This window comes from Lissotriton helveticus, chromosome 9, assembly GCF_964261635.1.
Source record: "Lissotriton helveticus chromosome 9, aLisHel1.1, whole genome shotgun sequence".
NCBI classification, from domain to species: Eukaryota; Metazoa; Chordata; class Amphibia; order Caudata; family Salamandridae; genus Lissotriton; species Lissotriton helveticus.
Window position 1 is genome coordinate 331815062 of NC_136070.1, and position 27672 is coordinate 331842733.

Genomic DNA, 27672 nt, shown 5'->3' on the forward strand with positions numbered 1-27672 from the left:
ACACGCCCACATGGGCGGGACATTACAATGTGCTCAGGTGGACTGTTTTGATGGGGCTTCCATTTGCCAGTGAACAAGGGCGTCGTTACGCCCGAAACGCGTTTGGCTCATTTGTGTGCGGTCTTTGGCTGAATAAACCCAAGGAGTAATGGAATAGCACGGTGTGTTGTGGCGTCATCTTTGGGGGCAACTCTGTGTTTGAAAGTATAGCGGCTGTGCCCAGCCGCGATGAGGCCCCACTGCGGAACTGCAGGTCGCTGGTGCAAAAGACGAAGAGGCACCGTGCGAACACCGTGTCCCCTCCGAGGAGGATGTTGCCAGCGTTCAGCCTCACTCTAGCACATACCCACTGGGGTAAGACTATTTATTTTGTGTGGAGGCCCGCACCGCCCACTGGGGTTTGTATGTAAAAGCGGACTACAGCTACCAGTATTCTCGCAGCACACGCCCACATGGGCGGGACATTACAATGTGCTCAGGTGGACTGCTTTGATGGGGCTTCCATTTGCCAGTGAACAAGGGCGTCGTTACGCCCAAAACGCGTTTGGCTCATTTGTGTGCGGTCTTTGGCTGAATAAACCCAAGGAGTAATGGAATAGCACGGTGTGTTGTGGCGTCATCTTTGGGGGCAACTCTGTGTTTGAAAGTATAGCGGCTGTGCCCAGCCGCGATGAGGCCCCACTGTGGAACTGCAGGTCGCTGGTGCAAAAGACGAAGAGGCACCGTGCGAACACCGTGTCCCCTCCGAGGAGGATGTTGCCAGCGTTCAGCCTCACTCTAGCACATACCCACTGGGGTAAGACTATTTATTTTGTGTGGAGGCCCGCATCGCCCACTGGGGTTTGTATGTAAAAGCGGACTACAGCGACCAGAATTCTCGCAGCACACGCCCACATGGGCGGGACATTACAATGTGCTCAGGTGGACTGCTTTGATGGGGCTTCCATTTGGCTCATTTGTGTGCGGTCTTTGGCTGAATAAACCCAAGGAGTAATGGAATAGCACGGTGTGTTGTGGCGTCATCTTTGGGGCAACTCTGTGTTTGAAAGTATAGCGGCTGTGCCCAGCCGCGATGAGGCCCCACTGCGGAACTGCAGGTCGCTGGTGCAAAAGACGAAGAGGCACCGTGCGAACACCGTGTCCCCTCCGAGGAGGATGTTGCCAGTGTTCAGCCTCACTCTAGCACATACCCACTGGGGTAAGACTATTTATTTTGTGTGGAGGCCCGCATCGCCCACTGGGGTTTGTATGTAAAAGCGGACTACAGCTACCAGAATTCTCGCAGCACACGCCCACATGGGCGGGACATTACAATGTGCTCAGGTGGACTGCTTTGATGGGGCTTCCATTTGGCTCATTTGTGTGCGGTCTTTGGCTGAATAAACCCAAGGAGTAATGGAATAGCACGGTGTGTTGTGGCGTCATCTTTGGGGGCAACTCTGTGTTTGAAAGTATAGCGCCTGTGCCCAGCCGCGATGAGGCCCCACTGCGGAACTGCAGGTCGGTCGGTGCAAAAGACGAAGAGGCACCGTGCGAACACCGTGTCCCCTCCGAGGAGGATGTTGCCAGCGTTCAGCCTCACTCTAGCACATACCCACTGGGGTAAGACTATTTATTTTGTGTGGAGGCCCGCATCGCCCACTGGGGTTTGTATGTAAAAGCGTACTACAGCTACCTGAATTCGCGCAGCACACGCCCACATGGGCGGGACATTACAATGTGCTCAGGTGGACTGCTTTGATGGGGCTTCCATTTGGCTCATTTGTGTGCGGTCTTTGGCTGAATAAACCCAAGGAGTAATGGAATAGCACGGTGTGTTGTGGCGTCATCTTTGGGGGCAACTCTGTGTTTGAAAGTATAGCGGTTGTGCCCAGCCGCGATGAGGCCCCACTGCGGAACTGCAGGTCGCTGGTGCAAAAGACGAAGAGGCACTGTGCGAACACCGTGTCCCCTCCGAGGAGGATGTTGCCAGCGTTCAGCCTCACTCTAGCACATACCCACTGGGGTAAGACTATTTATTTTGTGTGGAGGCCCGCATCGCCCACTGGGGTTTGTATGTAAAAGCGGACTACAGCTACCAGAATTCTCGCAGCACACGCCCACATGGGCGGGACATTACAATGTGCTCAGGTGGACTGCTTTGATGGGGCTTCCATTTGCCAGTGAACAAGGGCGTCGTTACGCCCGAAACGCGTTTGGCTCATTTGTGTGCGGTCTTTGGCTGAATAAACCCAAGGAGTAATGGAATAGCACGGTGTGTTGTGGCGTCATCTTTGGGGGCAACTCTGTGTTTGAATATATATATATATATATATATATATATATATATATATATATATATATATATATATATATATATATATATATATATATATATATATATATATATATATATATACATAAAGTCTGGGGAAGTAAAGGGGTATAGCTGTAAAAGGATAAGATTGGCTCAAATAGAATATATAAGAAGGTACTAAATATTAAAAGATACTTAGATACAATTGGTGTATAATTATAAATATAAAATGTATAGTATTCAACTAATAACTTACAACTGTAAATACAATATTCTCATCAATAAATACATTGAATAAAAAAAGTGATATAGTCTTAGATATGAAGAGAAATAGAAATATTAATAGAGAAAGTGAAAGAAAAGAATAAGAATAGTTGAGTAGGAAAGGATAAATTTATAAGGTAGATAGTGAGACACCTGGCAAATAGAAATTCAGTAATAGATGAACCTGAGCCTACTGATAGTCTAGAATATAGTGAAAAGTAATCAAAATATATAACAATAAATAAGAGAGAGATTCCGAGTATGTTGCACACAAAGATAATAACATAAACTGAAAGTGAAGATAAATATAAGGATTATTAAAGAAATAGTGAAAAGGATGATAATACATGAATAAATACATTAATAGAGATAATATCTAATATATTAACGGTCTACTGAGCATTACATTATTTAAAGAGAATATATCAAAGCTAGACTAAGAGAAATTCAAGGGAAATAGTGAAATCTCTATACTTGTAAGTTATAAATAAGAGTAACTAGATTGCATATTGGAAACTAAGGGATAAATAAACAAATAAATTAGGGTAATAAATAACAGATATATAAGATATTATGCAAGGCAAAGATCTGTTGATACAATACAAGAAATGGCGCACAATAAGTAATCTCTGGATCCTTTTGAAAAAAAATTGAGAAACAAATATACATATAAAGCAAAGACTTTCCCATTACATGAGGTGAACTCTAAAGAGGATTGAATACATTTACACTTGGAAAGTTAAACAACAAGTCGGAAAATAGCCTACCATATCAAATAAATATTACGCAAGACAAAATTTAGCATTACATTAAATAAATAAGAGTATAATTTACTTTTAAAGCAAAGCAGGGCTGCCTTTAAAAATGGCAGCAAGCAACACAGTAGTGCATACCCCAGTGCAAGAAATCTACTGGGCCTCTAGGCCCCCTGTCCTATTATATACTAGGAGCTTATAGGAAGCTTGAATCCCCCTTGCCTTATTATATCCTAGGGACTTACAGGGTTTGTCATTGCCAATTGTAATTATACTCAATTACCATATACCTTTTTAATCAGAGCACTGGTCCTGGGTCTGGTTAGCAAAGCCTAGGGCACAGTCAGAGTAAGTTACCACCAGTATCAGTCGAAAAATGGGTGTGAGCACAGCAAAAAGGATGACTTTCTCACAATTATGAAACATTTCTGTTTTTGTTATGTCTCTTGCTCAGGTGACATCTTTGTATGTGGGATCTTGAGTAGGATTATGCCTTGGCTTGGTGGAACATTGCTTTTTTGGTTTCGGCATCCAGCTTTAAACACTTATTTTTTAAATTATTATATATTATATAAAATAAAATTAAAAATTAAAAACTCATTTTGTAAGTGACAATCAGAAAGAATTTGCAGCTGGTGTGCCTCAGCACCAAATCCAGCCTCAATGTTGTCTGTATGGTTCCTAACATATTATTTCTTGTGATGGATGCTAGGTGTTGCATCTGGCAGGAGACTTTAAGCTCTCACTCTGTGCAGGCTATGAGGTCTCAATTGTAGGTGGCTCACAGGGAGGAATTTCATTAGCCGGGCTCTCACTTGGGGGCTTTGCTCCACTGTACAGAATCAATCTGTCCTGATTCTGCAGGAGGCATAAGGATATAGTCCTTGCTGAATGTGAGGGTTTTATTGAAGTCTCTACTGTACACCAGCCCCACCGTAGAAGGGAAGTGGGGTACAATAAAGGATACCTAGGTCCATGCCAGAGACACGAAACTCTTGGTCACTGCTCCACCACGAGGACCGCACTTATGTAATCGCTTGCAGCATATTGTGAGTGATATTGTCACACTACATCCAACATGCACTGACTCTCGAGTTCTGCACCATCGTTGTACATAACAGCAAGCATTGATACCATATTGAAAGCCACAGTTATATCATCTTGGGGTTCTTTTAAGCTGTGGTTACGTTTTAACAATATAGAAAATAACCTTTTAAAAAACTTGAAAGCTGATAGAGGAAAAACTATTTGCCCTGTGACAAAATTATCTTCCAAAGGCAGATGCACAAATATAATCAAACTGTCTGAAATCCAAACAGCTTTTCCGCCAGTAAAATAATCCAAACCAATAATAACCAGTGGCGGCTCGCCAAAGGAGTGCTGAGGGGCGGTGAGCAGGGTGTGGTGGGGGAGGGGCAGGGTGAGGGGTAGTAAACTCAGGCATAAGTCGCAATGGAGTTAAGTAAATAAATAAATAAAACAACTTACAATTTGCGCGCTGCATCGGCGAGTTGGCGTTGCAGTGCGCTCAAAGTAAATTGTTTTATTTATTTATTTATTTAACTCCGTTGCGCCGTATGCCAGAGTTTACTACCCACTGCCCCCACCCTGCCCCACCACCCAGCAGCACTCCCTCAGCGAGCCACCACTGATAATAACCCATGTGCATTAAGACAATTGATTCACTATACAACCCATCTTCAAAAAAGGAAGACACAGACCTCTAATCCAAAAGAACAGCTGTGTTATAGGAACCTGCACTCTAAGCTGTACCTCAATGCAGGTGCCCGGCCCCCTGGATTAACCATTCAGAGAAACCCAAATATCACAAGAACATTTAAAAGTATTGGAGAGGCACTCCTCAGGCAGTATCTCAACCCTCAAATTGTTCAAAATGAGGTCAGATATTTCATATATTAAGCCCAAGACAGTTAGTTAATATTCCTAATAAACAGATACTCATGCATAGTCAGAATGATATTCTTTATTCCTGTCTTTTAATGTAAAGATAATAGACAAATAGAGCCAACGCGTTTTGTCCAGAAGACATTGGGACATCTTCAGGGCCCATTAATACAATCCATATATTCCTATAGTTCATTAGCTTTCATTCTTGACCTTAATTTATTTAGGGAGTCCTGGTCTCTGCATCCTTGGGTAAAGCATGAGGCCATGGTCACATAGCAAGCAAAAGGTTTAAGCTCAAGAATGAATGTTAATGAACAGTAGGAATATTGAACAGATCATAATATTGCGCTTGATATCCTGCGTGGACCACGCTATTACTAGCCAATGAGCTACTGGGTCCGCACCTCTCCAGTGATAAAGTTCCTATGATGTGTGGCACCTGGCTATCCCAGGGTACCCCATTCTTGCCCCTTCCAAAATAGCATGACCCTTTCTTGGTCGACTGGAGCAAGGAAGAACACCCCAGAGGTGTGGATACCAGTGGGCTCCAAGTCAACGGTAAAACCGGTTTGGGCACAAGTTTCCCTTCCTCAGCTCTGTTTCTTAATTGTCTGCAGGAAAAAAATGCATCCTGCTCAGGAATGTTGACGCAAGTGGCCCTTCAAAGGCCGCTTCAACTTTGAAGCCTGCTTTTGGGTTAACACCCTGAGTGGCCATTCTGGGGGAGGAGGTAACACCATGTTCTCCCTCTAGCAGCAGCCTTTGTTCCTGAGCCTGGGAGTTGTTCACACATCTCCCCGGGCAGTCTGATATCTGTCCAAGCGTCGGAGACTTTGTAAGGCCACTGGACTAGCTGGAGTGCAGAGTGAGCAACTTTCTAAAGTTGCTTAACTTTAGTAATAAATCTAAATCTGGCCTAGTCATCATCCGTTTTGTCTCTATTACATGCATGGTGGCACAAACATTGATGCAGCAATGAGTGAACACTTTGCCTTACATGCCCTTGGTACCCTGGGAACCATATACTAGGGACGTATAAGTAAGTCAGTCCTTGCTATTTGGGTATATCCATTAATAAACATACCTTTTACAATTGGTCAAAACACTGGAACTGTGGTCTGGACAGCGGGCCTCTGTTCACTCCCAAAGTAAAAAAACCAGCAGCTAATAGTCTACAGTATACAGTACAGTATAATACATATAGTATAATACAATGATATCTTAGAACATACCATCTTACATGAGTAACAGTAATGTTGTGCAGGGCTGTTAGCTTAGTACTCAATGTCAATCGGCGAAATGCAGAAAATATTTCATAAGGTCACAAAGATGTTTCTGAGCCAATAGTGCATGACCGAAATAAAATTAGTACTAGGAAATTCCAGAGATAAAGACCACAGTGGCAAAACTGGGGTAGAGCCGAGGAGGGTTCCTGCTGATAGAGGTCTTCAACATTGGAGGGAGGGGGGGGAAATAACCTCTCTTTCACTTCACAACCGTTCAGTTTACCGTACCTCTCTCGGCGTCTGTCCCATTTTTTCTATCAATATTAGCTCTCTATCTACCTTGTATTTCACTATACATATTTCACGATCTCCGCCTCTTTCTACTGCTAATTATAACTCACCTCTCCTTCCTGCTTACCATTCTCTCTGTCTCGCCATGGGGTGACCCCCCACCGTCTTGTAAAGAGGCGCTAGAGTCGGTAATTCAAGTAAAATTAGGTTTATTACATAAACCAGTAAAGACCCACTGGTACACAGCAGTAAGACGTCCTGTAACCACCAACTTCAACCGCTTCTGCTTTACAATCTAAATCTGACATAACAGTATTCCAAAATGACATAATACATTCTGAGTATACCATGGCAACAGAACAAAGAAACTTTATTGAGACATGGCTATGAAAACATACACATACCACATGTCCCTTTTTTTTCCAAAAAAAAAAATAATAATAATAATAATAATAATAAACTATTCCATAATATAATCATTAAATTTCTTAGGAACTTTAACAATTCTTTTTTGTAAAGATAAATCCCTTTCAAGATGATTATTCTCTTCATCACTACTGACCAGATGATTTCCCATTTGCTCATCAAATTCACAATCCAAACTCATACCAGCAAAACATTCAGAATCCATATTCCTTGAAGAAGTAGCAGCAAACTTCCCACCATTCTCACAAAACAAAGTACCATGACTTTCCAATTCTTCCTTTTTAAAGTAATCTTCCTGTCCAGGTTTAAGAACAATAATGGCGCTCTTATTCCACCACCCTTTGTTTTTTAACAACACAGCAGAATCAGTAACCCTCTCCACCAAATAAGGTAGAGAGAATTTTGAAGAACCTTTGATTTGTTGAGAAACAGGTTTGATGACTCTCACCCAACTTCCCACTTCAACAGACTTGCACTTAGCCTTCTCATAAGCATCATGATAAGTTTTGTTCAAACCACGGGACACACCCAAATTATGTCTGGCCTTAGTGAGACAACTCTCAAAGGATTGAATGGTACCAGTCTTAATAAAATCAGGTGTGAGAGAAGTTTTGCTCTGCCTACCCCTCATCAACACATAAGGAGATACACCCGTACTTGAATGAGGAGTGTTATGATAACTCAAAATTTTCACCTTTAAAAAATCAAACACATCCAAATCATTGTCTAAAGCAGACTGAATTCCTTCGATAATTCAAGTAAAATTAGGTTTATTATTACATAAACCAGTAAGCAGCAGTAAGACGTCCTGTAACCACTAACTCCAACCGTTTCTGCTTTACAATCTAAATCTGACATTACAGTATTCCAAAATGACATAATACAGTCTGAGTATACCATGGCAACAGAACAAAGAAACTTCATTGAGACATGGCTATGAAAACATACACATACCACACCTCTCTGTCTCAAAACTCCATCTGTAACTCTCTGTACCTCGCTCTAAAGGGAAAAGGCCACTACAACGCGGCCGTTTCCACGCACACCATAACCACGCATGCTTGATTACAATGAGAAGCCTTTACCACGCATACCTTTACTACAAAATACAGAGTAAAGGCATGTGTGCTAAAGTAAAAAAAAGCGTGGGTTTAAAAAGAAAAAAATGCACCTGTTTGTGAAAAAGAAAGAAAATGATGTGAAAGGAGATCGGCGTCATAAGAGGAAACGGAAAAACACTTCCGCTTCCTCTTAATGACGTACATCGTCATCACGGAAAAACAAGGAGAGGAGAGGTAAGGAGGAATAAGCGGGTGGTGTAGCAGAGAGTTAAATTAAAAAAGTAAATTTATATGGTGAAAGTCCTTTAACATGAGAATACCATTTACATGCATACTTTTACAACGAAAATCGTTGTAAAAGTATGCGTGTAAAAGGTATTTTCGTGGTAAAGGATATGCGTAGTGATTGCATTCCTGTTGTAAGGCATGCGTGGTAAAGGCATGCGTTACAACGGAATGCATTGTAAAATCATACAACCCGATCTAAAACCTTACTTGTCTCTTTACATCTTCCTCCACCTACCGCTTCCTACTTCTTGTATCTTTCTTTGTGGCTATGTACCATTCCTCTCTTTGCCTTCTGCCTCTCCCTACTTTACCGGTTTTCAGACCTCATTTCTAGATCTACTTCCCTATTCTTCACCTCTCTCACTATACATTTTCTTTACTGCTCTGTCCTTCCCTCCCTTCTATTTGTCTTCCTTCAAAGAGCTGGGGATAATAGTCTAGCAAGAGATTGCTTGCAAGATATGTGTACACATGGAAAAACAAGGGGGGGCGGCAAAGTATGGAAGAGAACTAAGGAAACAATAATCGGATTTCACTCAATAAAGTGGTGAAAATCAGTGCTTCAACTGTGACTCTCACTGAGAATGTCAATTGTGAAGGGGGGTGTAATTGTTATTACGAATATCCATAAAGGAAACCTACAGTTTTAAGTGCTGAAATCATATGCTTTCATCTAATAGTATGTATCAGACCATTTAAAAGGCCCCACGTCGCTGTCTTTCCTACAGCGGGAGAGCATGCTGGTCAGATATTGAATTTAGCATAAAATATTGCCGTTACAAGGCAAAAAATCAAGCTCAATCACAAAAGTGACTTTATCGATGCTTGTTCAAGTGCTCTTTGGTATTATTTGGCTAGCGGATGGTAGGCACTTTGAATTTTCGGGTGCTTTTGCACCTCCATATATCTGAAAGATAAACATATAAACTTAATATGGGTTCGCATCACATGGTCTTTAAGTAGATGTATTTGGGTTATAAATTCGAATTTGTTCTGAAAATGGGCCCCAAAGTTTAACTTGCCCAAGGCCCATAAAAATTCTTATGGCAATGATCTCTTACTTGGGACTAACGATCAGATAACAAATGTTTTAGAAATTCGTAAGGCATGCACACCAAAGTGAGGGAACAATGCGCAACTTCCCGTATAAAAATCTTGGAGGATTGGGCGCATAGAGTAGAGCAGTGTATATGGAAAGCTAGCCCAAACGAATATCTTTCGCTACCTTGAATCACAGGCTCTTTAAGGCCAACCCCATATCAACATTAATCTTACTGCCTCGTAACTGTCCTAGGCTCTGTTTCTGTCCTTCTGGGAGCTTGTTACAAGCATCCGATATCTTCTACGTGAAATAGTTTTGAAGGTTGGATTGGGGCCCCCATTTTACCGTGAATGCAAGTACTTGTCTCTTTCGTAAACCCTTGTGACACCAAATATATAGGAATACATGCACACTGAAACCACCCTACAATCATTAGACTGCTTGCAATGGGAGTACAATTACACGCATAACAATGTGCGGGATGCACAAGACCTCAATACTGTCAAAAACAGACAACCCACTCTGTACAAGCAACCTTCAATCAAGGCTGGCCCTGGTGTGAAAAGTTCAAACAGAGCAAACATGACATGGATCTCTCAATGAGAATGGTGGCCTTCTCTACGATGCCTTAAGCACCAACCTGAAAGCCCACACAAACAATGTCCTCAGGCCAACAGATGCAGCTCTACAAGGTACCCACAAAAACAATTATTCATGTCTTTTCCGTTGGTTTCCAGTTACTTGTCCATGTTTTGTAAACATATAATGGTGTTTTTAGAGTATCAAATGATAAATAATCACTCATTTAGCTTTTCGATATGTGTGCTGTAGCTGGATAAAAACAGCCTCCAATCTTTTCATGTCGCTTTTCTGCACTTTGCTACTGTGTGGTACCGTGGTGTTGGCACCAAGTACAGGGACACAGTTGAGGGTCTGGAACCAAGTTTTGGCATTTGGCATTAAAATGCAGCTGGGACCGGAATCCAGTCATTCCACTGTACCAACACGGTACTCCTCCCTAGCATCACGCCCACTAACAAAAAGCCCTGGGGGAAAGAGTTTCTCACGTTTTCCCAGGCTTGCAAAGGAAACCACATATGATGACTCATGGGAGGGAAGCCACACTGGGTGGACAGCTGGGTAAGCATGATGGTGGAAGACTTCCCTCCCTCCTGTGCAGTTGCAGAAAAGGTATGATCCAGAGATCCGATACACTGCCTCTTCTCTGTGCTGGTGGACTGGCAGGCCATTAATGTAAGACACAGGTGACCTCATATGAAGGAAAAGGGCCTGATTTTGAGTTTAGGGGGTGAGTTACCTGGTCACAAATGTGGCAGATGTCCCGCCTGCCTTATTAAATGTGCAACAGGACATAATGCATTTGTAGTAAGGCAGCCGGGATGTATGTCATATTTGACCCATCCGCCAAACTCTGTCAGGCCCAGAGCTACTAAATCCCAGGAGCTGGCCTATGATGTTTCTAGCTTCATACACCTCTTGGCACAAGTAGCACCAAAGTGAAACCCAGTGTGAGCTTTTGCTCCCAGTTAACTTGGAATCCATTGTGGGACAAGTCTGATACTTCTGACTTGCGAGTTTAACCACATCTGCTTGTATCCCACTTAAGCAGACCAAATAGCTCAGTAGGTTGATATGACTGCGCCCGAGCCCTGAGGGTCACATGCTTGATGTCTAGTGGAATTATTCAGTCAGTTGTCACTGTGAAGATGACGGTGTAATACTGAGTTGGGTATTGGTATCTTCTGTTGAAAGGTCGTTTGAAAGCCTCAAAGTAGTTAGGGATATATAGGCACTCATTTAATTATTTTCATCCTTGGATCCCTAAACAATTCGTCTAAGAATGTACTTCGAACTGGATAACAACGTATCCTATGGCCAAGGTGGCGCAAAGACAGAGGTGCGCTAGATCCCATTGCTCACTGTGTAATCTTTAGTGAAAGATGGTGCAATGATGCAAATCTGGAGCTGGTGGGTCTAGAAATTCATCGATTTTCTTTGCCTTTTTTGATCACACTAGGCATCTTTTATGCAGACTAATGTTGGCCTTCAATTGTCTGAAGAGAGTAGAGTTCTAATGCACTGTACCTAATCTTGTCTACAAGAATGCCTTTGAAGCACCTTTATGTCCCTCCATCCACAACTGCATCAAATTCATCCAGGCTTAAAGTACTTTACATCCCTGCCACACCTGCACCACAATCCTTATCTGACCCCATAATATTTCAGACCAGCATCCGCACGCCTTCCATGCTCTTCCATCTTTCCCATGCTCTTTCATCTTTCCTTTCTACCACTGTGATAGCAGCAAGGTATCAAATAATGCACACATACACACAATCCACCCATTTCTTCTTTTTGCACAGCTAGAGGCCTGTTCAATACCTTAGTAATAAGAAATATCCTGTACTCTGACAATATCCTCATCGATCACACTCAATTGCCCACCTACCTTTTTAATGTCTCACCCAAACAGATATAGGCCTGCATATGTGTACCGCACCTATGGTAGAAATACTTTTATTTGTCTCAACAAACAATCACAGCAGACAAGAAGTAGCAGTTATGTTGTTATTTTAGAGCTCAATTTTCCTGTCTCAAGCGGATCAATCATAGCGTACAGTACCTGTCAAAGTTAATGGTGACATTAGCTGCGCCCACACACTTGACAAGAAAGTGCTGTCTTTGAAAACTGTTTATATTATAATATGCACAGTAGCAAATACAGACCCACGGCTAAAATAATTAAATTTCTTTTGAAGTTCTAGAGTATGTGGAGTATGATGCAAAGCATGTATGTGAGGCCCACCTTGTTGCAAAGTTGATTATTTTACTGGGTTCAAAGTGCGTTTCTTGTAGCATCGCAATATGGATGTTATACCTGTCCATGTAACCTAGAATGTGCCTGTGTTTACGAGGATCTCCCAACCCCCTCACATTCCATGACAGGAGGTGATAGTATGGCCCCTTAGTGATCTCTGGTGCACTCATGCAATCAATGTGCTAAATGTGCCAAATCGGAAATGAGTGTGAGTCTTTAGCTGAGTTCTGTCTCTCTTGTAATAACAGTGATCTAGTGCAATGTAACAATGAGAACATTACCTCTTTCATGTTCCCCCCTCCCACACCAACGGCACAATCCCCTCAGCGAATATATCCCTGTTGAAACATATATCTGCAAAATAAAGAAATGCCAAACGTAATAGAACATTGAGAGAATAGGAAATGAGAACAAAAGTTGATAGAAAACGAGAGAGAAGTACAACATGACAGTAATGTCACCATCTGTACTGTTTTATCAATTCAATTGGGAATTCCCACTTGGGGGCTATGGCCAGAGGTCCCGGCATCTGCCCTCGAATAGACAAGGATGCCCGGGAGAAGGGTAGCCGTCAGTATCTTCAAGGTTACTTGAATACTTCTAAGAGCCTTCCCTCATCTCCGGGGATCTGTGTTTTACTTGTGGAGGCTGTGCTTAGATGATAACATCTCCATTGTGTATCACTGGCCATCCACTGTGCAGAGTTTCATGCCAACATGTAGCGATTGGGCTCATGATTGCTCATTACTCGACTGTCAGTGGGTGCGGCAGTAGAGCCGCTGATAAAAAGAGAGTTTGGGGGTAATTAGAGCGGTTCAGTTCATAACTTCATTCAGTCATTCTCGGATTACGGAGTTGGAGGCCTGGAATTCAGGTTCTCTTTTGCAACAGGGATTCGCCGTCTGCTCTCCCTCCGTAGATAGTCCTGGTCTTGTTGTGGATTAGTGAAGATGTGGTGTTTTCCTTGCACGTAATGCGTATATTTGCCGGGTATAGCATGTCGTAAGGTGTATTTGCTCATTGTAATTTTCACATTACAAGCAGATACTTTCTGTGTGCTTCTTGTACCGCCATTGTAAAATCGGGTTAGAAGGATATTGCATTTCCCTCATATGTGAGGCGTCCCCGTTCCCTGACTAGTCGGAGCACCACATTGTGCGATGTCGATAATTTAATAACCGGGCTATGATGGGTAGGTGCGGCACGCCTGGTGGAGGCTTTGCTGCTAACGATCTGTGTGCCCTTTCTACTACCAGTTGCTTCGACAGTGCCAAGGCGTCAAACAGTGTCATCCACATGTTCTCCACATAGTCATCCATTCGTCCGGTCGCTGGATAGGGAGGTTGTTCCTCCTGGATCTTGCCTCCTAGTCTTCGTCCTTAGCAGCAATGTTTCTTAGGAGGCGTTCCATTTGTTGCATTTGGTCACCTCACTGTGTAAAAGTGTCCTCGATGTTGGATATGCATTGTTCGGCTTCACCTATGTGCCCGTCCTGCTTCTCTAGTCTCTGTGTGATGAAGTCCATGCGCATACTCAAGGTGTCCATTTTGGCTTTGATGGCGTTCAAGCTGTGGCGCATGGCCAGTAGCAGGGATTGCATGTCAGGGTCATCCAGATGAGATTGTGGGTGTTAGCCATCTTCTGTATCAATGGCTGATTCCCCCGCCGGCCCCTGCATCGATTTACGAGCTCCAAAGGGTAGTTTAGATTGCTTTCCGTCCATTTGCCCCATTTCTACCATTTGTGCAGATAGCATTGAGTGGCTCTGGGTCTCCTGACAGCAAGTGAGAAGGGAGGGTAGTTTTCCTGCACAATCCAGAAGTATTTAAGGTTATGCCTGATAGAGAGCAATATACCTTGTATCGTTAGCAATACACCATTGCATGTCCAGCCTAAGGCGATGTGTTTCTTCTTCCGTCTCACGGGCAGTGTGCAGCAGGGGCCTCCCCAAATAATTGCACCTCCATTCTGCGATCCCTTGTGCCAGTCAAAGTGTTTTTGCGGGCATTACTGCATCCCTAATGATAGTATGGGTTGTTTCTTTGTTTGCTTATGTAGGTTACTTCCACCACGACGGGGGGGGGGGGTGCTAACTGCCCCGCCTATGATGTGCATGAGAGGGGATCCGGTGGTTGTATGCGGGTATGCCAACTAATTTTCAGTACTAGACAGACCCTCCAGGTTTTCGGGATTTTGCGGTTTGCCGCGAAATCGGCACTTTTGTAAAAATGCCGCAATTTTTACAAAAGTGCCCGCGAAATCGCCACTTTTGTAAAAATTCAATGATTTTTACAAAAGTGCCCGCAATATGGAAGGCGTGCAGGGAAAAGGTTCTCCCAGACACGCACACACACAGAAGGGGTCCCAGGTCTCAAAGTAAACAGTATATGAGCGCGTGCTGTCCCCAAATGGGGCGGGAACACATGTGCCAGAAGGTGTCAATCACACCTTAGCAGACACATGCAACCCCGGGCCCTGTAGGTGTATCAAATGGTTAAATGAACTGAGCAGAGACGGCCCTCACTGCAGGGAGCTGCCTGTCCCACCGATAGTTGAGTTTGTGCGAGAACGACATGTTCATTAACCCTGCAGCTTTTCTACAGCTTATTTTATGTTTTTTTATTGACTTCTCTGTTTTTGCCTAACAATGCAATACAATGTATCCGACAAATCTTTACATGTAGCAGCTCTACAGATGAAAAACAACATATGCACATTATTTAGTGAGATACCACACTTACGAACTTATTGAATTGAAATGCTCCGTCTGGTTACATTTCAAGACTCCACTCCACCAAGGTATAAAGTGTGAGTTGTGAGAATTGTTCTCACCGATCCTGTAGTATGGTCACTGGTTTGGGTGCCCAGAGGAGGCAGCATTTGCATATCTATATATAGGACTTCCAATACTGCATCCGCTGGGCACCCAGACAGTGACCACATTAAAGGATCAAGATAAGATACTGATTGGGTTATATGCCAAAATACTGAGGTTAGAAATATCGGTATGGTAACATTTCAAGACAAAAATATCAGCTGCAAAAATATTTTGACTGCAAGTATATATAGGTAACTATAGATTTAGGGGTCTATTTACAATCTGCATTTTGTGGTATGTAAAGTAGTACTACAGTAGTAACAGTCACGTACTAAAAAAATGCAATTCACAGACCTTCTGCTGTAGACCCCACCTCCACTCTTTTTATTTAATATTTGTATTCTAGATTAAATATTTTAAATCATTTGTTTAGAGAATAGTAAAAGTTAATCATTTTCACTATACTTTTCCATAGGGAGAGGTCCACCAGGATGGCAAAGTTCACCACCTGTGCAAAGGTATTAGTAGCCAGACCCTCCAGGATTTCGCGATTTCGCGGTTTGCCGCAAAATCGGCACTTTTGTAAATATGCCGCGATCTTTACAAAAGTGCCTGCGAAATCTGCACTTTTGTAAAAATTCTGCGATTTTGCAGTGGATCATGCTGCGGTGCTCGCTGATTGGTGATTTTATTGGTCTCGTCATCCCCACACAACAAAGTTGGCAGGGGCATGTTGTATCGTTTTTAGTGGGTGAAATTCCACATGCTTTACCCTCGGGCGAAGAAGGAGATGACACCCTTATGGGCAGAATGGTGGCACTTGGTGGAGTGGGGCAAATGGTAGGAGAATTATCACTGACCCCTGAGACCAGAGCCAGATACCAGGCTTGCTATAAGTTCAACTCGGTGATGCAGTCCCTGGGATAGGAAGAGGGCCATTCAATGGTTAGAAGAGAGCAGGAGTTTGTGCTTTCCCAATACGTGCGGCCTTGGGAAGATAGGCTAGAAAGGAGGTGAAGTTGCCAGACCAGAGGTATTATAAGTTCACATTGGTTCTCGAGTCACTGTAGCTAGGAATAGCAATGCTATGCAACTGGCCATGTCGCCTACAGGGCTTCTCAGAACCTACACTAAAGCAAATGGAGGATTGCCTTTCCGAGGGATAACAGCCTTCACCTGTGGGCTGCTCAAAGCGGAATACTCTGCTAAAACAGTTTCCATTGATTTAAGGCTGCAAATTAAAGTTAAAACCGAGTCCCCATCTGATCCTGTGGGGCCGGCTCTCTTCCGCGACCAGACTTTTTTGGGACGTACGGCTATACGGTCCCTGGTCAATCTCTCCCTTGAGACGGGGGTAGTTCCCACTAGCTGGAAGCAGGCGGTGGTGTCTCCGATTATTAAAAAAGCTACTCTTGACCCGTCTAAACCGGAAAACTACCGTCCCATTTCGCTGCTACCCTGGCCAGCCAAGTTGACAGAGGCCCATGTCAACCTGGCCCTGTCTGATCATCTAGCCCGATCCAACGCCCTCGACCCCACACAGAATGGCTTCCGTGCTGGTCACAGCACGGAGACTGCCTTACTGGTGATGGTGGAACATCTCCGTGCGAGGTTGGATGCTGGTCAGACGGCGGCGCTGATTTTGTTAGATCTCAGCGCCGCCTTCGATACTGTATCACACAGCATCCTCCTCCAGCGGCTCGAGGAGACTGGTATCGGTGGCCAGGCGCTGCAATGGTTCCGCTCCTTCCTAGACAACCGCTCCTTCTGTGTTGCCATCCCTCCCTTCAAGTCCAGGTTCCAGCCGCTGGCCTCGGGGGTCCCGCAGGGTTCCTCGCTGAGTCCCACGTTGTTCAACCTTTACGTGAGACCGCTGGCTGATGTCGCAAGGCAGTGGGGCCTAACTTTGGTCTCATATGCCGACGACACACAGCTGGCGGTTACCCTCAGCGGGGATGCGGAACAGGATGCCCTCAGGTTCCAGTCTGGACTGAAGGCGGTGGCCAGTTGGCTTACAGGCAATTGCCTTCAGCTTAATGCCACAAAAACAGAGGTTATGGTTGTCGGGAAGGGAGTGGAGCTTTGGGGCGATCAGTGGTGGCCTTCGGAGCTGGGCCCCACTCCGACCCCGGTGTCGGAGGTGAAGAATCTAGGGGTCTGGTTAGACGCCGGTCTCACATTCATAGGGCACACTAAAAAAATCGCAGCCTGCTGCTTTGGACTCCTAAGAGGCTTAAGGCCAGTGCTTAGGTTCTTCGATGCCCCTACCAGACAGCTTGTAGTCCAGGCTACCATCATCTCTCGTTTGGACTACGTTAGCTCCCTGCTGGTTGGGGCTAACCAGGCTGAGCTAACCCGCCTGCAGCGGGTGCAAAACGCTGCGGCGAGAGCCATTGTCGGCCTACCTAGGTTTTGCCCGGTGACCAATGTCCTCCGCTCCCTGCACTGGCTTCCGGTCAGGAAGCGTATTTTGTTCAAGGTCCTGTGTTTGACCTTTAAAATTCTAAGAGGCATAGGTCCTGAGATTCTGGCCAACTCTATTTCCTTCTATGTCCCCACCCGCAACCTCCGGTCTCAAGGCCAGGCCCTTGCTGTTGTTCCTAGGTTTAGGCTCAGCAGGATGGGGGGTCGCTCTTTCAGGGTGAAAGCAGCGTCAGTCTGGAATACCCTTCCAGTCGAAATCCGGCTGCTCGAGGACCTGTTGTCCTTCCGTAGAGCCATCAAGACTTTCTTGTTTTAGCCTCTTCTACCGTAGTACTGTTTCCCTGTTATGTTATGTTGCTCCGTTGTCTCTGCGCCGGGATGCTCCTTCGCTGGGGTCGCTGTGCGCATAATAAATTGTTATAACATAACATAACATAACAAATGAATGATTATGAGTAAAATAAAGTGCCGGGAAAATGCAGCTAAATTTCCATATTTGTGCCGCTAAATTTCCATATTTGGGCCGCTAAATTTGCTAATCCATGCCGCTATATCCTGGGGGATCTGACTAGAGCATGTGTTCATAGGAGCCATAGGGCATAAACCAGATGGAGGCCAAAGAAAACACTTCCCAGTACATCAGTGATCTAGTCTCTATTGCAAACTCAAATCCTGCACTGACTCATGTGCAAGCCTGCCATCAATGATTTTGGCAAAAGACACACAACTGATGGACGGAATTCTAGTTCACTTTCTGACCGTTCCAACCCGATCCAAGCACGCTCTGTTCTGGGCGCGAAGGCAAGCAGGAGTTTCTCGAGCCTCCCGCAAGCCGCACCCAGGCCAGGAAGGACCGCCTCTGCCGGAGTCCCTGCTCTCACTCAGCCTGCGGCGCTATCCGCAGTGGCTCTCACCTCCCGCCCTTCTCCCTGCCACCAGTACGGTCCCGTGTAGGCAATGAGGCCTTGCAACTCTTACCGGCACTGAAGTCCTCCGCAGCTCGTCTTCAGCTGTTTTTTTTGTTTTTTCTTGTCCCTCGAGGTGGTCTTACCTGGGCTGATAGGTCATCTCCGGCGCTTCTCACTTGGGTGTCTCTGTGGCGCAAGTCAATTCTCTCCAACCCGTTCTGCACTGCTTCTCGCTGCCTCCGGTTGTTAGTTGGCTGTATGTGCCCCTGCAACAGGCAGAGGGAAGTCTGGCCTCCAGCTGCACTGCAGTCGTTTCGTAGGGTCAGGTCTCCGCTGTTCTCAGGGGCAGGGTGCCACTGTTAGCTGGTGTGCACCGCCATTTTCTCCTGCGATGCGGCCTCCACTGATCCGATCGCGTTTTCCCTGTGCTGGGACCGGTAAATATCTAGTTTTCTTGCGAGGAGGCATCTGGGTTGGAGCAGCCGGCGATGAGCATCTTATATTCCCCGGTTAGCTCCGTGGGAATCAGTATATTTGTCGGATTATGATCCAGGGCTGCAGGAGCCTCATGTAAACTAGGCCATCTTGCTCGCCGGCTATCTTGCGCCCCCGCACAAACGTTTTTTGTAAAGGCTCTCTCAATGACAATGATAATTTTAATTTTTAACTGGTTGTATTCCATTGTTTTTTATTTCTCTCTGCTTTTTTGGGGAGGTTTGCATTTATAGTGGGCACTGGAAACATAAGCCATGACTATGAGTGGGATGGAAAAGGAAAATCTTCTGATTTGTGAAATCATCCAATGGCGGATTCGCCAACACTGGAGAATACTTTTGCAAAGCAATTTCCACCATAGAGGTGGTAGGGTACTGCTGATTTCCATCACAAGATTCTTCAGGAGAGGATTTAACAATTCTTCCACAAATTGGATCCTTTGCATTTCTGTTACCATCCAACTCTAAATAAGGCTTGTATCCTGATGGGACATGCGTGGCATAAGTTAGGGTGTGAATCTAATACTTTAAAAAAAAAATTTGAGAGCAGCAGGTGAGCACTGCTTGACTGCAGTGCAATCCTTTTTTTTCTATTATTTTATTTTGAATTTTTCATCACTTTAACAACGTCAACATACACCATTGCTACATCGATTCTGCAATATTCATTTGTCCATTGGGTTACATAAATTTACTTCAGCGTTTACTGTACTGCGTTATATTATCATCCTGTGCTTTCACTTAGACAGCCTCGTCTGACTCTGAGGCGGCTTTTACCCTTAGATACTCTGACAACGGGCCCCATGTGTCCTTAGGCCTTGAGGTTTCTGGAAGTTCTTCCACATAGAGGAACATATTCTTTGAAATATACCATGTCCTTAATCCATTGTTCATCCTTGGAGGCTGACTTTTTCCCCCCAGTGCTTGACCACTTGGCACTTGCCTCTTAGCCAGTAACATCACTACTGCTGTGAATTTGCATATGCTCCCCTTCAATTTCGGAATCAGGTTCAACAAGAATGAATGCGGGATGCATTGTATTGTTTCTGCTATCATGTCCTTTACACTTTGAACTACAGATTCCCAGAAATCTCTTATCCGAATACGTCACATGCTAAATGCATATACAATCTGCACCTTCTCTCACACACCTCTGGCATATATCATTTTCTTTGACTCCGTACCTTTGTAGCCTATCGGGTGTGTAGTACATCTGTTGTATATATTTAAAATGAATTATACGTAGATTACAGTTAGACGTTTGTGATTCTGTCTGAAGACAGCAGTATTCCCATTCCCCCTGTGTAAATTTATGTTGCAGCCTTTCATTCCAGGGCCCAAGAGCCCGGTTTGGAGTGCTCTCTTTTCTTCTAGTGCCATCTTGTATAATCTGGTAACTAATTTACAATTCGTGGGGCTTGCAAGAAGCGCTTGTAATGTATTTAGTGTTTGGTGGCTTCTCTGGGTACATAGGATACAGTTCCTTCATGGCCGCTGGTAGTCTTTGATATATGAATGTAAATAATGGTGTTTTGTTCAGTATGTATCGTAAATTGTCAGCCGTGAGGAATGCTCCCTATGGAAACATATATTTCATCCTCTCTATAGATGCCTGTTTTAGAATATTAAGTGCCCCCTGCTCGTGCGTGACTGACAGGGCCGGGTGTTACCCAATAGGGAGTAGTGGAGCATATAAGAGGAGTTTATCTGCTCTCATCCCCAGGGCTGGCCAGGTGGAGTTAGTGCAATGTATAGTATTAATTTGTGTGTGCGGTGTCCCCCTTTTGTAGTGTAGTAGTACATTCCACAGCGGTACAGGGTGTGCATCCGCATCTTTCACTGCGGTGTATACACATGCGGGTTATACCAAAAGTGTGCAAAGTGCACATAGGCAGTATAGACATAGATCTGGTACACCAAAGCCTCAGTGCATTTATAAAATATAGAGAGTACATCCCGTTTTACCCGAGGCTGTTTACCTGTCCAAATGAGCATTAGCAATTGTGAGCATATATTTGCAAAAAGTGAGCAGGGCAAGACAATAGGTATTTTTATGAACAGGTAGAGAAAACTTGGGAGTACCATCATGTTTATTAGAGCTTTCCTGTCTGCAAGTGACAATGGCATTCTTATTAATCTTTCGACTTGTTTTTCCCAATTTAGTTAGTGCCCTGCCATAGTTTTCCCTTATCACCAAATCTGGGTCTCTGTGAATCCAAAATCACAAATACTTCACTGGCGGTGTAGACCATTCAAGGGGATATTCAAGCACGTATGGTGAGGTGCATTCTGTCAGAGGGATAATCGTCGATTTGTTTACATTTATGCTAAGCCCTGAATATTGCCCAAAGTGAATATATTCATGGAGAATTGGTGTGAGATAGGTCTCCGGCTCCCTGACATACATCATCATGTCATCCGCATACAGGGAAATATTAATTGGCCTCTGTCTGAATCGCAGCGTCGATGTCCCGTGCCTCTACCATATAATACATTCCAGTGGTTCTAACATCAGGGAGAAGACCAGCAGGGACAGGGGGCAGCCCTGTCTGGTACTCCTATATATAGAAAGCGGTTCCGACATGTACCCATCTATATGTACTCTCGCCAACGGGGAGGTGTATAACAGCCCTATCCATTTTCGGAAATCCTTGGGAAGCCCAATTCGTTGAATTATTCTGAACATGTAGATCCATTCTATGGAGTCGAACGCTTTTGCGGCATCCAACATTCCCACCGCAGCCTTGAGATCTGGATTAAGCTGGTGATATTGTGTGTGGTGAATCTGGTTGATAGAAATCTCGATTGGTCTGGGAGTATCTTGTCGTCAGTAAAGGTTGAAGTCTGGAGGCTAGTATTCATGCAAGTATATCATCCATATTGAAGAGGGATAAGGGCCGATAGGACTCGCACCTCATCGAGGGCTTATCAGGCTTTAACAAGCTATTATTAAGGCTTTGTGTAACATAGACAGGAGGATTCCCTTTCCAAATGCTTCCCTACACATTTAAAAAATGTGTGGCGCCATTAGATCCATAAAAGCGTTGTAAAATTCACTAGTGATTCTGTCTGGACCCGGTGCTTTCCTGTTGGGTGAAGAGCTTTTGGCCTCACGTATCTCAGCGTCTTCAATAGGTTTACATAACTATTCCCTCTGTTCATTTGACAACCAGGGGAGCGCAAAATCCGATTAGTTGTCTAGCCCCTCTACATTTACCCGCTCACGGGAAGCACAGATTCCCTCATAGATATGCTTAAATTGTGCTAGTATTCCAGTGGGGTCATAATGATCATCCCCATCATCATCCATGATCTTTATAATGTGACTAGATTGTACCCAGTTCTCCCCCTTTCCCCATACCCCCTTGCAATGTGCCTTTTAGTCAGATATTGTATTTCTCTTTTTGCCAGTCATTATATTCAGTCATTTGCTCACTTATATTTGCTAAGATGTTGGCATGGCCTGACTTCGTATTCCTGCTCTAAGTGTTTTAAGACCTCTTCTGTGCTTTGCAGTTGCCAGTGCTTATACATATTTCCCTTAGAGTGGCCTTAAATGCTTCCCAAAGTGTAGAGGCTTCGCTTACCTAGCCTTTTATTATAGCGAAGTAATCTATAATGACATCCCTGATAGTGGACACTGGATCTAGAATCACGTCAGCCCTAAATCTCCATGTAAATTGCCGAGGGGTACATATTGGAAGCTGTATATGGAGGTTGACCGGATTGTGAGCAGATAGTGTCCTTGCTAATCGCCCGACATCTGTCACCCAAGCGTTTGTTCCTACGATCGCCAGCCAATGATCTAGTCGGGACCAGGAATCGTGGGCCAATGATGCATGAGTGCCCTCTAATCGATCTGGATTGCGGATTCTCCAGACGTCCACCAAGCCCATCTCAAACATCCCTTCTCTGAAATTCGGGCTGACCTTTTTTTTGTCTCCACCTTGAGGGGCTGATTTGTCTTTCCTTGGGTCCAGATGTGTGTTTAAGTCTCCCCCCCCCATATTATTTCTCATTTTGGGAGTGTGCTTAGGGTGTTCAGTATGTCTTCATAAAATTCTAGGTCATCTATGTTCAGCCCGTTCACATTTACTATTGTGAGGAGTGTGCCATGCATATGGCCTTGAAGTATAGCATGCCACCCCGTCTGATCTGTGACGGTATATGTGATCATGAACGGTGTGCCTTTACTTATGAGCGTTAGTACCCTTCTTGCATATGTCGAAATCGAGGATGCTAGCCAGACCCCCGCCCATTGGGTACCTACCCTCGTCTCCGTGCACTCTGTAATGAGTTTTTCTTGAAGAAGAACTATTTAAATATGATGCTATTACCTGTCTTATTTTCTTGGGGCTGTTAAGGCTTCGTACGTTCCATGTTATTAAACAGAACTTGATTTTACCAGAGATTCTATATGTAGCCATCTAAGTGTGAGCCTATTGTGTCCGCATGTATGGTAACAAAAAATCTGTCCCGTGCATCGATGAGCTATTGTGACCCCAACAGTACACATAACCTGCCTCCCCCTCCACCCCTTCCCACTACAGCATCCCAATCATGTGAAAGACATAGTCCTCAAAACACTACTGTCTAACTTCAAACTATTCCCTTATGTCTGACAGTAACAATATACTTTTCAGTTCTATCAGGGTTCACCCACATAGGTGCTGCCAGGATCTCAGTGCCCCTCCGGTCCCAGAGGGGGCCAGGCGAGCTAGTACACCAGTTTTCATAGTGTATGGGTCTCGAGGTCAGGACTCAGTCCTCATTCATTTGTACCTCGCCTTTCCTTGTCCCGGTGGAGTCTCTTAGCTATGTTACACATTTCTTCGAGGCTGAATTACTGGTCTTCAACTTCATCTTCCTGAGAGCATTGGTTTTGTTTGCGTCTCGTGATGGATCTCAAAAAGTCCTGTGCACATTTTGGGGTTGTGTATATTTTTTGCTTCCCTCCGTAGTCAATGAGCAGTCTGGCAGGATATAACATCACATTTGGTATGTCTTATTTCTGCAGTTAGAAGAGGTACCTAGAACAATCGCTCCAGACACAGTGTGCACTACTGGTTCCCAATTTGGGAAAAACAATGATTTAAACATATCAATATAATTAAATCAAATAACGACATCTCAACCACTCATGAATATAAATGTCCACACAAAATATCATATGTAGTTGAGCACACGTCTTAAATAAAGTCACTTTAATTTGAAGGACGTTCTCTTTGAAAAAGTGATTTCCATAAATCAACTAGTCTTAACATTCTTCATAGACTAGCTGTAGGATTTGTCCCGATGCCTTTCGAGCTTTCACTAGTGCCCTTCATCAGGGTAACTTTAAACAAAAGCATAAATTCCTAATTACAATAAGAAATTAAGCTTTGAACTTGCAACAAAGTAACTAAACAACCTCACCCCAAGAGGGACATTCCTCATTAAGAATATGCCATCAACCATCATAGGAAGAGGAAACTAGTGGAAAAGAAGTTCTAGTCATGACACAAATGACATACAGTGCTTAACAAATTGTCATAACTCAGCTGAAACCAGGTGAAATGAGAAAATAGAAAAAAGAGTGATCACCACATGGTGATACTCAATACAGCTTCTAGAGATCCATTATTGTGATCAGCTCGCATATTAGTCAATTTTCAATTCTATTACAGGACCGGAGGCTTCGTATTATGCTTTCTCTTTCATTGATTGCCACTCACAGCAGCCAATGAAAACTTTACATTATGTAAATAAACTACATTTCCCATGACGCATATGTAACACATCACATCCTGTAAGACCCCATAAGAGCCACCATCACCGGAAATCCTCCTCTTTTTGTGCTGCTCATGCAGAAAGTTAAGTGTACTCCATAACTGATGCTTATAATATGCAAATTGTTGTCTACTTAGGCGTGCGCTGCATTTGCATTGACTGCAAGCGTCTATAGCGCTTTGTGTATCTTAGGCTCTGCCTTTATTGTGAGTTTTAATTGTATAATTCCCTTTGATGACAGCGCGGAGCACCGCGCTTTGTTTTCTAGCTTACTGTGACACTCCCGCTGCTGTCGGGGAGTGCGTGCTCATTGCAGGGGCCCCCAGCTGGGGTAAAGCACTTTTGAATTTCCCGCTCAAGCAGGCCGACCTTACCGCTGCAGCCGCTCTTACGGTCTCTCTCTCTCCCCCACTCAGGGAGTATAACGGTACCGCTCCGCCGATGGCGGATGATGATTTAGAGTGTTTACATTGCACAGAGGCTCCCCTCATTAGCCGGAAGCGCAAGGAGCCTTCCAGTTTTGTTTTCGCTTAGGTTTCGATGTGCATAGCCCAATTGGACTATTTTTGTAGGATTTGGGCTACGCACACCGCTACTGCTCGTTTTATGGTGTTTTTTTCCCATTTCTCCCCTTATTCTCCAATGAGCAACATCTCTACGCCTGGCTGGCTGCAAAAACATTTTGGGCCTGGAGGGTGCACACCTCCTGGATAAAATATATTGCTCATTGGCTCCAATTACGCCCTGAGGGCTGCAAGAACTGTGCTACAGCTTACGCTGAGGAGCTAGGTACCATTTCTGTCTTTCTGTGCTGTGGGTTGGTTCCCCCCTTTACTCCTCTCTGTATTTTGCCCCATGAGCAAATATATATACAAATTTTGTCCCACATTGGAGGATTGGGACACCTTATATGAGGAGGAAGTGATGAACCCTTCCATAGAAGACAACATTGTTGAGGCCCAGGACGCCTCAGTCCAGGAGTCGGTCAACAAGGCCCTGGAGAAAGCAGTTCTGGGAACTGTACAGCAAGCGCTTGCTACTGTCATGCCTGCCGAGCATCCGCGGATAGCACAGACGAAGTATCGAGACCAAGGCAAGATGGCCTCGAGGAACTGCGCATGCGCAAGGGAATCGGGCAGGAACATAAGCTCGTTTCTCTCAGCGTCTAACGCTTTGCGATCTAGTCTCCCCGTTGGATACTACGTCACTTCCGCTTAGCCGCTTTCAGTCTTCTGCCTTAGTTTGGTGTGGACACTTGTTCCTGATTATTAGTACACTGCTTTCCCTAGCAGTATTGATGTTCTTAGGTTTGATCCCGGCTTGGGGTCATATTGTCACGGACCTCTGGTCTGAACTTTCGTATACGTGGAGCTCCCATCCTGTGTTCTGTTTCTGCCGTCAACTATTACTGCAGTTATCTCTGGCAAGCTCCAATCTTTACAAGCCGAGTGTTTCTCGGTAATCACTTCGTACAGGCTGTACGGAGTTCCCCTACCTCAGCTACCCGATAGACCCATGTGTGCTGTTTAACGTGGGATCAACTGTTAATTATTTCTCTCGACCAGTGCCGGCTATCTTACCCAGGGGTCAGTGTGATCTCATACACCCTGCTGCTTGCGGACTCGTCGTTGGGCCGGACTACGGTCCCGCCGGACGGCCGGTATTTGCGGAGTAGGGGAGTGTGGGGTTGCATGGCATTGTGGGATTTGTGGTCCGCCTGGCGAGTTTACTTTATTCCACGTTTACCTTATTATTTTGCATTCTCTGGACTTCCCGGATGCTGGCATATATCACAGTGCAAGGACAAGAAGACCTGGTAAAGCGCTTGTAGCGCACTATATTTACTTTGTGTTCTTGTTGAATACTATTGGGTGTTTATGTACGTTTGCATTACCCTACAGGCAAGGAATACTGTGACTCCAGACCTTGTCCTATATCTATCCCGTAGTTGAGAAGTGAAACATATGAGGTAAGGTAGATATTCATACCTGTAGATAGTACAGATTAAGGTCACACAAAAAATTACAAAACCTATTCCTCACTACAGGTCATATGCAATCTCCATAAGGGTTTTACACCTACGGTTCCAGAATAGATCGTAGTTGTTTTCCTTGTCACTCCTGTATACTCTCAGGTGATTATTGGTCGATGCAATACATTGAAGGGGTTGATTGGCAGAGTGATTGTTGTTGTATTAACCCCTTTATTCCTTGTAGCTTCATCATCAGACAGAAGCAGAAGAGTGCAGTGTCCGAAGAGTCCAGTGTTTTGTCTCCCCTTACTTTCCTTGTTTTGTTCCCTCCTTTCCCTCCATATCACCTCTGTGTCCTAGAGCTTGATAGGCACAGGTGGTGTAGGGAGGAAGGGTTGGGGTTACCATCGGCTCCTGGCACTCCTGCGGAAACGGAACCCAGATCCTTACAGAGAAAGAGAACGTGTACCTTAGGGACTATCTGGATGACATGCTTCGGATAGGTTTTATCCGACCCTCTCGTTCGCCTGCCTCCTCGTCGCTCTTTTTCATACCAAAACGCGAGGGAGGTTTGAGATGTTGTATTGATTATAGATCCCTTAACGACATCACTATCAAAAACAGATACCCACTCCCCTTGATTTCAGCCCTCCTTGACAGAATAAAGACTGCTACAGTTTTCACAAAATTGGATCTTCGTGGAGCCTACCATCTGGTGAGAGTCAAGGAGGGGGACGAGTGGAAGACGGCTTTCTGCACGAAATTCGGTCTCTATGAGTATTTAGTGATGCCGTTTGGGCTCTGTAATGCCCCTGCAGCATTTCAATTTTTTATCAACGAGGTGTTGAGAGACCTAATAGATGAGTTTGTAATCGCCTATATCGACGATCT